The sequence below is a fragment of the Globicephala melas genome, chromosome 1 (assembly GCF_963455315.2).
Source record: "Globicephala melas chromosome 1, mGloMel1.2, whole genome shotgun sequence".
Lineage (NCBI taxonomy): Eukaryota > Metazoa > Chordata > Mammalia > Artiodactyla > Delphinidae > Globicephala > Globicephala melas.
In genome coordinates this window covers 115,962,395-115,976,264 of record NC_083314.1, presented here as the reverse complement: position 1 = coordinate 115,976,264, position 13,870 = coordinate 115,962,395, and positions in this window count along the sequence as shown.

The following is a 13,870-nucleotide window of genomic DNA, read 5'->3' as shown; positions in this document are numbered from 1 at the left end:
GATAACAGAGATCTTTAGCATTGATTGTATAAGCCATACATTCAATGATTTCTAATTCTACTTCACTCACTCTTTCACCTACTCCAAAAACACAGACATTGCTGATGTTTCTTAAATGGGCCAACCTCATTTCCATCTCAGGACCTTTACACTGACCCACATGAAATGCTCTTTCCTGGATCCTCACATGGTTTTCTTATCATCTAAATCACTGGTCAGGTATCATCTCCTTAAAGAGGAATTTCTTGACTGCTCTATTTAAAGTACCTCATGAACAGTCCCTTTATTTTTGGCTTTAATTTTTTATTCAGCATTATCACACTACACACACACACACACACACACACACACACACACCCCCCATAGATATTTGCTTATTGAGTTATCCCAATAGAATTTAAGATTTATAAAGGAGGAAATTAGTCCTGATCAATGCTGTAACTTCATGGCCTTGAATAGTGTCTGGTACATTTTTGATACCTGATAAGTAATTGTTGAATCAGTAACTGGAAACTGTGATAAAAATTAATTACATTGAAAATGACTTTGGGATTTTGTCTATCTATTCAGTTGCTTAAAACACAAATGAAGATGCAGAGTAAAAACTGTAATTAAATGACACTGTGTATTGCACAGAGAAACTATTTTGTTTTCATTCATTGAAGCTTTTTTAAAAATTTATTTTAAAGAGAGTATAAAGAATATAATCTAAGCCAGTCACCCTGCTGTATTGCCTGCTATGGCAACCCTAAAAATATCTGTTGAGAGATGATCTTCAGGGTTTCAAAATTGCTTACTTTTTTATGAGCCTAACAAAACTAAGAATATGTTGCATCAGAGAGGCAGTACCAAGAAAAAGGATAATTTGGGTTCAACAACTTCACTTTTGTATTCAATCCAAATGTCTTTGTCCTAGTTTTTTCTGGTTGGTAGAAGGGCAGTTCTTGGGAGTTGAATCACTGCCCTATTTTCTTGAGCCCCAGCTTTACTGGGAAGAAGCTTCTTGACCAGTTTATAAATCAATAAATATTAAACACTACTATATGTCAAATAGTCCTTAAAACATCGAAAAATTGCAGTGAACAAGATGGATTCCAATATCCCTAACCTTCATTTAGTTAACTGTTTATTGAGGAAGATATTTATTATCAACTAACTGCATGCATGATGGGCTTTCAAGGAGAATTACAGAGTACCATGTTCTGATGATCCTCCCTAAGATAGTCCCGATGGTCTAGATGTCGTTGGCTTTCCTTCTCCAGCCTGTTTTCTCACTCTTAGCAACTAGGTATCAGGTCTGCTCCTCTGGCATCTTAAGAGTTTTGGGCTACTTGCTCATGAGGAAACTCTTTTTACCCTGGGCCAGCTGTATTCCAAGAGCTCCAACCATCAATATCTGAAAAATCAGACAAATATTACAAATATTACACTATGATTTCCGCATCCTGAGAACTTTTCCACTAACCCAATATCTAACTCCACCTTGGAAAAGCAGATAATGTATTTATATTTAGCATTAAATGCTCACCACCTAATAGTGCCTGAAAATGTCATCATCCTACCTTCCTAACTGGCCATTGCCAAGAAAACTCAGGTCACAATGACTTTCCTGAGCCAAGTACCCCCCAGCTCCAGTCATTAGACCAGATTGGATCACTATTAAATTGTATGTGTTTATCAACTTCATCTTCTCCACAGATTATGATATAGTGACCTCCTAATGAAATTTACAGGGCTACAGAAAAATATGGAAGATGGAAATTTATTTCATTATTTTTATCTTAAGTAGAGGAGAAGTTTAGGACTAATATTAGTTTAGGACTAATATTAAAATGGACTTGATATGCTGTGAACATGTGACTGTTATATAACAGACTGGCAAGTAAGAAAACTATTCTGCTTTTCTCATGTGAACATCTTCAAGTAATGCGGTTTTAATATTTGATAGATATGGACCTCAGAGCTTAAAATAAAACAGAAAATTATATTTGCTTCTCGTCTTTTATTTTCAGACATTTTTTCAAGGCCTCCATAACTTGTTATTTCTCAAAGTTAACATATCCAAATTACAGTTCCCACCAAGTATTTGATTTATTGAAGCACATAGCATCGTACTGAGTGGAATTGCTGAACTTCTTTTGGTGTACATTTTCAAAGTAAGTGCGGTGAAGCAAAGCAAAAGGTGTGTCTCTTTTGTGAATGTGAATGACAGCTCTCCTGGTAGAACACTTAGTTTCCAAGGTGGATGTGCAACTGACACTAAATGGAGCACAATTAAGCTTTGTACCCTCCTACAAAATAAGTGAATCATGTTGCAATTTTAACTTATTTCTGCACCTACTTTAATTCAAAACATTGTAATCCATTGGCTGTAAGCAGATTTCAGAATTTCATGTGCCAAAACAGGATTGAAAATAATTGCTTTCTATTAATGAAGTAAATCAATTATGGGCACCATATGATACAAACCCATCTAAAATAGTATTATTAAATGACTTAGTTTAACTTAATCTACTTACGATACACATTTTAAAAGGAATAATTGAATTAAAAGAGAGACATTAAAAATATGTGATGCTAACAGAATACATTTGGTCTAAGAAATTAAAAAATTATCAAGCCCTGTTTCAAATCATGTGGCATTACATTTTTTGTTTGTTTTGTATATTTATATCATTTCCTAGTACAAGTGTTTTGAAAATGTGCATCTTTCTTATACTTTTTATGAACTAAATTATTATTCTAAATGCTCATTATTTTTCAGAGTACTTAACGTTGCAGAGATCTTTACCCTTAAGTAATGAGATTTTTTGAGATACTGACTAGCTATTAATTATATCTAAAATAATAATATTTACTATTATCTGAGATTCTCAAGTACATATAATGTGTTTGTTCTATCTATAAGAAGTAACAGATATAATAAGCATTATCAGAAATACTAAATCTTAGAGAAAAAATTTCATAAGTTTATTACATATATTAAAATTCTAGGTGTTAGACAAGTTTCTCACTGTGGTATATTTGTGCACTTTAATCTGAAATGTATAATTGCTTTCAATAATAGCTTTAACATGTTTGAAAGTTACCTGTTTTCAAAAGGTCCTGATAGATGACACTTATTTGTCTTTTTTAAAGTATTGGTATTATTCTAGAGTTTGCAGAGAGCCTCAAGATTCCCAAGTCCAATATTCTCCTGACATGAAATCTAGTGTCTAATAAAGCCAAGGTTCAGAGTCTTACTTAGTCTTACTAATGAGGAGACTCCTCTTTAATGCACCAAGATAGCAAACTGGATCTATTCAACTACGTAGAAAAGCAGATATAGCTACCTGGAATTCCCCTTAGAGAAACCTATTTCTAACATCAAATTATCTGAATTGTTTTTTATCCATTTAATTTTCTAGGCTGACCTGTTTCCCAGTTAATCTCCCCCAGTCCAGCCATATCTGTTCACGGTTTTCATAAGCTGACCTTGAGTACTCTTCCTCCAGCTTTTATTACACATGTTCCACCAGGCAGAATTTTGTCCCTCTTGATTTTATATAGTTTTTACTTTAAGAATAATAATTATTTTTCTAATATAAAATTGTATAACATTAAATGTGTTTTGAACATAGACTCTGTATGTATCCTTGATCCTAATCCCTTTTGTTTTCAAGAGACAAAAATGGTTATCTCTTTCCTTTTCAGGAATTGACTTTAAATATCTCTGGTTATGATAACTGGTCATTAAAAACAGCCCCACCTCACCATTTTTTTCTCTTTCCCCCTCTTCAAAAACATTTTTTTCCTTAGACGAAAATCTTTATTAAAAGTTTCTATGCATTGTTATACGTGATTACCAGGGATATATAAAACATATTTATGGCAGTCTTACCACTCACCTATAAGTTCCTTAGAAAACTAATGTTTTTTTGTTTGTCTGGGTCTTTTGTTTGTTTTTGGTCTTATGAATTGTTCATTAAATTTTAGAAGAAGGACAATACAACTAAGGTGAGTGGTAATATTTGAAACCATCTACTGGAATTTTCTAGATGTTCATATCTCAGTAGTTCTGCTTTAAGGAATGAAAATTCCACCTTCACATCATAAACAAATAGTAACTCTTCAAAGCTGACAGGGAAAAAGGACCAGGAGAAAATGACTTATACTTTATAAGGGTGAGTACTAAACCTGCCCCTGCCTTTACAACAGACATATACACACTCAAAGTTTGAAGATAATACTTACTGAACACTCCCTCTAAATTAAGCCACGTTTTCTTTTCTTTTTTTTTTAAACATCTTTATTAGAGTATAATTGCTTTACAATGGTGTGTCAGTTTCTGCTTTATAACAAAGTGAATCGGTAATACATATACATATGTCCCCATATCTCTTCCCTCTTGCATATCCCTCCCTCCCACCCTCCCTATCCCACCTCTCTGGGTGGTCACAAAGCACAGAGCTGATCTCCCTGAGCTATGTGGCTGCTTCCTACTAGCTATCTATTTTGGTAGTGTATATATGTCCATGCCACTCTCTCACTTTGTCACAGCTTGCCCTTCCCCCTCCCCATATCCTCAACTCCATTCTCTAGTAGGTCTGTAACTTTATTTCCGTCTTGCCCCTAGGTTCTTCTGACCATTTGATTTTTTATTAGATTCCATATATATGTGTTAGCATACGGTATTTGTTTTTCTCTTTCTGACTTACTTCACTCTGTATGACAGTCTCTAGGTCCATCCACCTCACCACAAATAATTCAGTTTCAGTCCCTTTTATGGCTGAGTAATATTCCATTGTATATATGTGCCACATCTTCTTTATCCATTCATCTGTTGATGGACACTTAGGTTGCTTCCATGTCTTGGCTATTGTAAATAGAGCTGCAATGAACATTTTGGTGCATGACTTTTTTTGAATTATAGTTTTCTCAGGGTATATGCCCAGTAGTGGGATTGCTGGGTCATATGGTAGTCCTATTTTTAGTTTTTTGAGGAACCTTCATACTGTTCTCCATAGTGGCTGTATCAATTTACGTTCTCACCAACAGTGCAAGAGGATTCCCTTTTCTCCACACCCTCTCTAGCATTTATTTTTGTAGATTTTTTGATGATGGCCATTCTGACCGGTGTGAGATGATATCTCATTGTAGTTTTGATTTGCATTTCTCTAATGATTAATGATGTTGAGCATTCTTTCATGTGTTTGTTGGCAATCTGTATATCTTCTTTGGAGAAATGTCTATTTAGGTCTTCTGCCTATTTTTGGATTGAGTTTTTTATTTTATTTTATTATTTTTTTTGTGGCAGGCGGGCCTCACACTGCTGTGGCCTCTCACGTTGTGGAGCACAGGCTCCAGACACGCAGGCTCAGTGGCCATGGCTCACGGGCCAGCCGCTCCACGGCACGTGGGATCTTCCCGGACCGGGGCACGAACCCACGTCCCCTGCATCGGCAGGAGGACTCTCAACCACTGCGCCACCAGGGAAGCCCCGAGTTGTTTATTTATTTATTTATTTTTTGATATTGAGCTGCATGAGCTGCTTGTATGTTTTGGAGATTAATCCTTTGTCAGTTGCTTCATTTGCAAATATTTTCTCCCATTCTGAGGGTTGTCTTTTGGTCTTGTTTATGGTTTCCTTTGCTTTGAAGTTTCATTAGGTCTCATTTGTTTATTTTTGTTTTTATTTCCATTACTCTAGGAGGTGGGTCAGAATGGATCTTGCTGTGATTTATGTCATAGAGTGTTCTGCCTAAGTTTTCCTCTAAGAGTTTGATAGTTTCTGGTCTTACATTTAGGTCTTTAATCCATTTTGAGCTTATTTTTGTGTATGGTGTTAGGGAGTGATCTAATCTCATACTTTTACATGTATCTGTCTAGTTTGCCCAGCACCACTTATTGAAGAGGCTGTCCTTTCTCCACTGTACATTCCTGCCATCTCTATCAAAGATAAGGTGTCCATATGTGCATGGGTTGATCTCTGGGCTTTCTATCCTGTTCCATTGATCTATCTTTCTGTTTTTGTGCCAGTACCATACTGTCTTGATTACTGTAGCTTTGTAGTATAGTCTGAAGTCAGGGAGCCTGATTCCTCCAGCTCCTTTTTTCGTTCTCAAGATTGCTTTGGCTATTCAGGGTCTTTTGTGTTTCCATACAAATTGTGAAATTTTTTGTTCTAGTTCTGTGAAAAATGCCAGTGGTAGTTTGATAGGGATTGCATTGAATCTATAGATTGCTTTGGGTAGTAGAGTCATTTTCACAATGTTGATTCTTCCAATCCAAGAACATGGTATATCTCTCCATCTATTTGTATCATCTTTAATTTCTTTCATCAGTGTCTTATAGTTTTCTGCATACAGGTCTTTTGTCTCCTTAGGTAGGTTTATTCCTAGATATTTTATTCTTTTTGTTGTAATGGTAAATGGGAGTGTTTTCTTGATTTCAATTTCAGATTTTTCATCATTAGTATATAGGTATGCCAGAGATTTCTGTGCATTAATTTTGTATCCTGCTACTTTATCAAATTCATTGATTAGCTCTAGTAGTTTTCTGGTAGCATATTTAGGATTTTCTATGTATAGTATCATGTCATCTGCAAACAGTGACAGCTTTACTTCTTCTTTCCGATTGGATTCCTTTTATTTCCTTTTCTTCTCTGATTGCTGTGGCTAAAACTTCCAAAACTATGTTGAATAACAGTGGTGAGAGTAGGCAACCTTGTCTTGTTCCTGATCTTAGTGGAAATGCTTTCAGTTTTTCACTGCTGAGGATGATGTTGGCTGTGGGCTTGTAATATATGGCCTTTATTATGTTGAGGAAAGTTCCCTCTATGCCTACTTTCTGCAGGGTTTTTATCATAAATGGGTGTTGAATTTTGTCAAAAGCTTTCTCTGCATCTATTGAGATGATCATATGGTTTTTCTCCTTCAATTTGATAATATGGTTTATCACATTGATAGATTTGCATATATTGAAGAATCATTTCATTCCTGGGATAAACCCCACTTGATCATGGTGCATGATCCTTTTAATGTGCTGTTGGATTCTGTTTGCTAGTATTTTGTTGAGGATTTTTGCATCTATGTTCATCAGTGATATTGGCCTGTAGTTTTCTTTCTTTGTGACCTCCTTGTCTGGTTTTGGTATCAAGGTGATGGTGACTTCGTAGAAGGAATTTGGGAGTGTTCCTCCCTCTGCTATATTTTGGAAGAGTTTGAGAAGGATAGGTGTTAGCTCTTCTCTAAATGTTTGATAGAATTCACCTGTGAAGCCATCTGGTCCTGGGCTTTTGTTTGTTGGAAGATTTTTAATCACAGTTTCAATTTCAGTGTTTGTGATTGGTCTGTTCGTATTTTCTATTTCTTCCTGATTCAGTCTTGGCAGGTTGTGCATTTCTAAGAATTTGTCCATTTCTTCCAGATTGTCCATTTTATTGGTGTAGAGTTGCTTGTAGTAATCTCTCATGATCTTTTTTATTTCTACAGTGTCAGTTGTTATTTCTCCCTTTTCATTTCTAATTCTATTGATTTGAGTCTTCTCCCTTTTTTTTCCTGATGAGTCTGGCTAGTGGTTTATCTATTTTGTTTATCTTCTCAAAGAATCAGCTTTTAGTTTTATTGATCTTTGCTATTGTTTCCTTCATTTCTTTTTCATTTATTTCTGATGTGATTTTTATGATTTCTTTCCTTCTGCTAGCTTTGGGGTTTTTTTGTTCTTCTTTCTCTAATTGCTTGAGGTACAAGGTTAGGTTGTTTATTCGAGATGTTTCCTGCTTCTTAAGGTGGGCTTGTATTGCTATAAACTTCCCCCTTAGAACTGCTTTTGCTGCATCCCATAGATTTTGGGTCATTGTGTCTCCAGTGTCATTTGTTTCTAGGTATTTTTTTTACTTCCTCTTTGATTTCTTCAGTGATCACTTCATTATTAAGTAGTGTATTGTTTAGCCTCCATGTGTTTGTATTTTTTACAAATCTTTTCCTGTAATTGATATCTAGTCTCATGGTGGTGTTGTCAGAAAAGATACTTGATATAAGTTCAATTTTCTTAAATTTACCAAGTCTTGCTTTGTGACCCAAGATATGATCTATCCTGGAGAACGTTCCATGAGCACTTGAGAAAAATGTGTATTCTGTTGTTTTTGAATGGAGTGTCCTATAAATATGAATTAAGTCCATCTTGTTTAATGTATCATTTAAAGCTTGTGTTTCCTTATTTATTTTCATTTTGGATGATCTGTCCATGGGTGAAAGTGGGGTGTTAAAGTCCCCTACTATGAATGTGTTACTGTCAATTTCCCCTTTTATGGCTGTTAGAATTTGCCTTATGTATTGAGGTGCTCCTATGTTGGGTGCATAAATATTTACAATTGTTGTATCTTCTTCTTGGATCGATCCCTTGATCATTATGTAGTGTCTTTCTTTGTCTCTTCTAATAGTCCTTATTTTAAAGTCTATTTTGTCTGATATGAGAATTGCTACTCCAGCTTTCTTCTGGTTTCCATTTGCATGGAATATCTTTTTCTATCCCCTTACTTTCAGTCTGTATGTGTCTCTAGGTCTGAAGTGGGTCTCTTGTAGACAGCATATATAAGGGTCTTGTTTTTGTATCCATTCAGCCAATCTGTGTCTTTTGGTGGGAGAATTTAGTCCATTTACATTTAAGGTAATTATTGATATGTATGTTCCTATTCCCATTTTCTAAATTGTTTTGGGTTCGTTATTATAAGTCTTTTCCTTCTCTTGTGTTTCTTGTCTAGAGAAGTTCCTTTAACATTTGTTGTAAAGCTGGTTTGGTGGTGCTGAACTCTCTCAGCTTTTGCTTGTCTGTAAAGGTTTTAATTTCTCCATCAAATCTGAATGAGATTTGATGGGTAGAGTAGTACAGTAGTCTTGGTTGCAGGTTTTTCTCCTACATCACTTTCAGTAGGTCCTGCCACTCCCTTCTGGCTTGTAGGGTTTCTGCTGAGAGATCAGCTGTTAACCTTATGGGGATTCCCTTGTGAGTTATTTGTTGTTTTTCCCTTGCTGCTTTTAATATGCTTTCTTTGTATTTAATTTTTGACAGTTTGATTAATATGTGTCTTGGAGTATTTCTCCTTGGATTTATACTGTATGGGACGCTCTGTGCTTCCTGGACTTGATTAACTACTTCCTTTCCCATATTAGGGAAGTTTTCAACTATAATCTCTTCAAATATTTTCTCAGTCCCTTTCTTTTTCTCTCCTTCTTCTGGAACCCCTATACATTGAATGTTGGTGCATTTAATATTGTCCCAGATGTCTCTGAGACTGTCCTCTATTCTTTCATTCTTTTTCCTTTATTCTGCTCTGCAGTAGTTGTTTCCACTATTTTATCTTCTAGGTCACTCATCAGTTTTTCTGCCTCAGTTATTCTGCTATTGATCCCTTCTAGAAAATTTTTAATTTCATTTATTTTGTTCATCTGTGTTTGTTTGCTCTTTAGTTCTTCTAGGTCCTTGTTAAACGTGTCTTGTATTTTCTCCATTCTATTTCCAAGACTTTGGATCATCTTTACTATCAGTGTTCTGAATTCTTTTACAGGTAGATTGCCTATTTTCTCTTCATTTGTTAGGTCTGGTGGGGTTTTGCCTTGTTCCTTCATCTGCTGTGTGTTTCTCTGTCTTCTCATTTTGCTTGACTTACTGTGTTTGGGGTCTACTTTTCACAGGCTGCAGGTTCATAGTTTCTGTTGTTTTTTGTGTATGTCCCCAGTGGCTAAGGTTTGTTCAGTGAGTTGTGTAGGCTTCCTGGTGGAGGGGACTAGTGCCTAGTGTTCTGGTGGATGAGGCTGGATCTTCTCTTTCTGGTGGGCAGGTCCATGTCTGATGGTGTGTTTTGGTGTGTCTGTAGCTTTATTATGGTCTTAGGCACCCTGTGTGTTAATGGATGGGGTTGTGTTCCTGTCTTGCTAGTTGTTTGGCATAGTGTGTCCAGCACTGTAGCTTGCTGGTAGTTGAGTGGATCTTGGTCTTGGCGTTGAGATGGAGATCTCTGGAAGATTTTTGCCGTTTGATATTACGTGGAGCTGGGAGGTCTCTTGTGGACCAGTGTCCTGAACTTGGCTCTCCCACCTCAGTGGCACAGCCTTGATGCCTGGCTGGAGCACCAAGACCCTGTCCTCCACACAGCTCAGCATAAAAGGGAGAAAAAGAAAGGAAAGAAAGAAAGAAAGAAAGAAAGAAAGAAAGAAAGAAAGAAAGAAAGAAAGAAAGAAAGAAAGAGGAAGATAAAATAAAATAAGGTTATTAAAATAAAAAATAATTATTAAGAAAAATGAATTTTTTTATGTAATAAAAAAAAAGAAACAGACAGAACCCTAGGACAAATGGTAAAAGCAAAGCTATACAGACAAAATCACTCACAGAAGCATACACGTACACAATCACAAAAAGAGAAAAAGGGGAAAAAACCATATATATATATATATATATATATATATATATATATATATAGTTGCCCCCAAAGTCCACCTCCTCAATTTGGGATGATTCATTGTCTATTCAGGTATTCCATAGATGCAGGGTACATCAAGTTGATTGTGGAGTTTTAATGCGCTGCTCCTGTGACTGCTGGGAGAAATTTCCCTTTCTCTTCTTTGTTCACACAGCTCCCGGGGTTCAGCTTTGGATTTTGACCCGCCTGTTCGTGTAGGTCGCCTGAGGGCATCTGTTCCCCCCAATACAGGACGGGGTTAAAGGAGCAGCGGCTTCAGGGGCTCTGGCCCACTCAGGCCGGGGGGAGGGAGGGGTACGGATGCGGGGCGAGCCTGCGGCGGCAGAGGCCGGCATGACATTACAACGGCCTGAGACATGCCATGTGTTATGCCGGGGAAGTTGTCCCTGGATCCCGGGACCCTGGCAGTGGCGGGCTGCACAGGCTCCCGGAAGGGGAGGTGTGGAGAGTGACCTGTGATCGCACACAGGCTTCTTGGTGGCGCAGCAGCAGCCTTAGTGTTTCATGCCCGTCTCTGGGGTCTGTGCTGATAGCCGCGGCTCGCGCCTGTCTCTGGAGCTCCTTTAAGCGGCACTCTTAATCCCCTCTTCTCTTAATCCCCTCTCCTCGTGCACCAGGAAACAAAGAGGCAAGAAAAAGTCACTTGCCTTTTTGGCAGTTCCAGACTTTTCCCCGGACTGCCTTCCGGCTAGCCGTGGCACACTAACCCCTTCAGGCTGTGTTCATGCCGCCATCCTCAGTCCTCTCCCTGCGATCCGACCAAAGCCCAAGCCTCAGCTCCCAGCCCTGCCCACCCCAGCGGGTGAGCAGACAAGCCTCTCGGGCTGGTTAGTGCCAGTCGGCACCGATCCTCTGTGCGGGAATCTCTCCGCTTTGTCCTCCGCACCCCTGTGGCTGCGCTCTCCTCCTAGGCCCCGAAGCTTTCCCCCTCCACCACCCGCAGTCTCCGCCCGTGAAGGGGCTTCCTAGTGTGTGGAAATCTTTCCTCCTTCACGGCTCCCTCCCACTGGAGCAGGTCCCGTCCCTATCCTTTTGTCTCTGTTTATTCTTTTTTCTTTTGCCCTACCCAGGTACGTGGGGAGTTTCTTGCCTTTTGGGAGGTCTGAGGTCTTCTGCCATCGTTCAGTAGGTGTTCTGTAGGAGTTGTTCCACGTGTAGATGTATTTCTGATGTATTTGTGGGGAGGAAGGTGATCTCCGCGTCTTATTGTTCCACCATCTTGAAGTTCCTCCCCGTTTTCTTTTGGATAAATTTCACATGTGTTTTTCTCAGTTCAGTATTCTCCTTGAGGAACAAGCAGGGTTTAGTTAGCTCTGTAATACTCTTGACTACTTTTCATTTCTTTTTCTGAATAATGTGTCCAAAATGATGGTGATCACTACCAAAATAATCAAAATCAGAAGCTGTTAAATATTTAGTTAGCCTATATTTAACCATTTACCACTGGTTTATTACATTTAGTTATTTAGAGGTATATTTTGAGTTTCACTTTTCCCAAAGGATATTCTTGTCTATGAATTCAATATAGATATTTTTCTACAGCCATACTGGGTAATGGTAGTATGTGCTTTACTTTTTTTCCTTTCCAGGCAAAGTTTATGAGAATCATACTTCTACGGGAAAACTCTGGAATTTTGAGTATTAAATTTCCTTCATGTTGAAGTGAAACCAGAATTTTCTGTGAGGAAATTGTGTGGCTGCTTACTCCAGTTCCACTGGCAACCATGTGTACAGGTGTGGCATTACAGGAGTCCTGGAATAAGCTCACAAATGGATGGCGATCCTGCCGTCCTCTGGGTTGTTATGACAAGCATAGCATACATGGACTTCAATAGTTTGTCAGTTTATTCAACCTTGAATTCACTGCTACCTTTGTTAAAAATTTGGCTGTGAAACCAGTATTCCTGGAACAGTTCATAAAAATATAAAGTTTATTCACTTGAGGGGTTAAAAAACAAACATACACCCAAACCTCAACATGGAAATTCTAGTCCTTAAATTTGGGATAGGGATAAGACAGCCCTATTTTTCTTTTACAATCCATGGTTGATTGAAAAATAATGAGGATTAAGAACGACTATTCTAGGTACTTTAAGTTTTATTCCTGAATCATGTCAGGGAAGCTCAAATCCCCAATTGTCAGATAAAGCTGAAAATTTGATTTTTAACTTTTTTATCAGCCAAAAGTCTGAGACTACACTTATCAGAATCATCGTGGCCACCTTCTGGAATCTGCTGAGTTTTCTTATATCCCCACGGCTCAGAGTGAGCCTTTGAGCATCACAATGGTACAGAATGCACTACACATTGGGGTACTTTATTACTTGTTATAGTGTCTAGACAGGTGTAGAACAATGAGATTCCCAAACAATTCTAAGACCCTCTTCCCCTTGGACTCGACTCCATTAACATCCCTGTGAAAGCTTCCCTTCTTCCACAGATAATCATCTGACTCAGGTTTCACAGAGTTTTGTGTGACTCTCCATTAATAACTTTCATCATTCTGATGGGTTAGAGTAAGACATGTGTGCATTGGTCTCTCCACTGGTCTTTCCCCGAGTACATGTACATTGTCTTTCAGCACTTGTATTCCTATCTGCATCCAGCATGGTGCCTTTCATCCAGCATGGTGCCTTTCAAACAGGTGTGCTCAGTGAAAAGATGTCTCCAGAACCCAGGTCCAGGCAGACCTGCAGAAGTATAACTGATACTGCTTAGTTTGCAAGGTAAATATGTGATTGGGTGTAACGACTACCTTCTTGTATTAGCTTTCTATTATTATTGTAACAAATTGCTACAAATTTAGTAGCTGAAAATCACACAAACTTATTATCTCATACTTTTTTAGACCAGAAGTTCAAATCAACTTGGCTGGTCCCTCTTCTTAGGGCCTCACAAGGCCAAAATCAAGGTATCAGCTCACACTTACTTGGAGGTTCTGGAGGAGAATCCACTTCCAAATTCATTTAAGAAGTCACAATTCAGTTCTTTGCAGTTATAGGCCTAAAGTTCCCCTTTCCTTGCTTGCTGCAGGCCCAGAATCTCTCTCAGCATCTTAAAATCATTTGTATTCTTTGTCATGTTACCTTCTCCATCTTTTAATCACCAAGGATGAGTCTTCACATGCTTCCAATCTCTCTGATTTCCTTCTTCTTCTGCCTCCATCTGGAAAAAGTTCTCTGCTCTTAAAGGTTTGTGTGATTAGATTGGACCCAGCTAATCCAAAATAATCTCCCTATTTTAATTACACCTGCAAAGTCCCTTTTGAATGAAACGTATGATATTCACAAGTCTCAAGACCATGGACATATTTGGAGGGAGTAGGCACATTCTGCCTACTAGACTTTTGTACACTCTCCAGTTTTCCTCTACCCATTTTATATTTACCACTCTAACTCATAAGGAATCTTG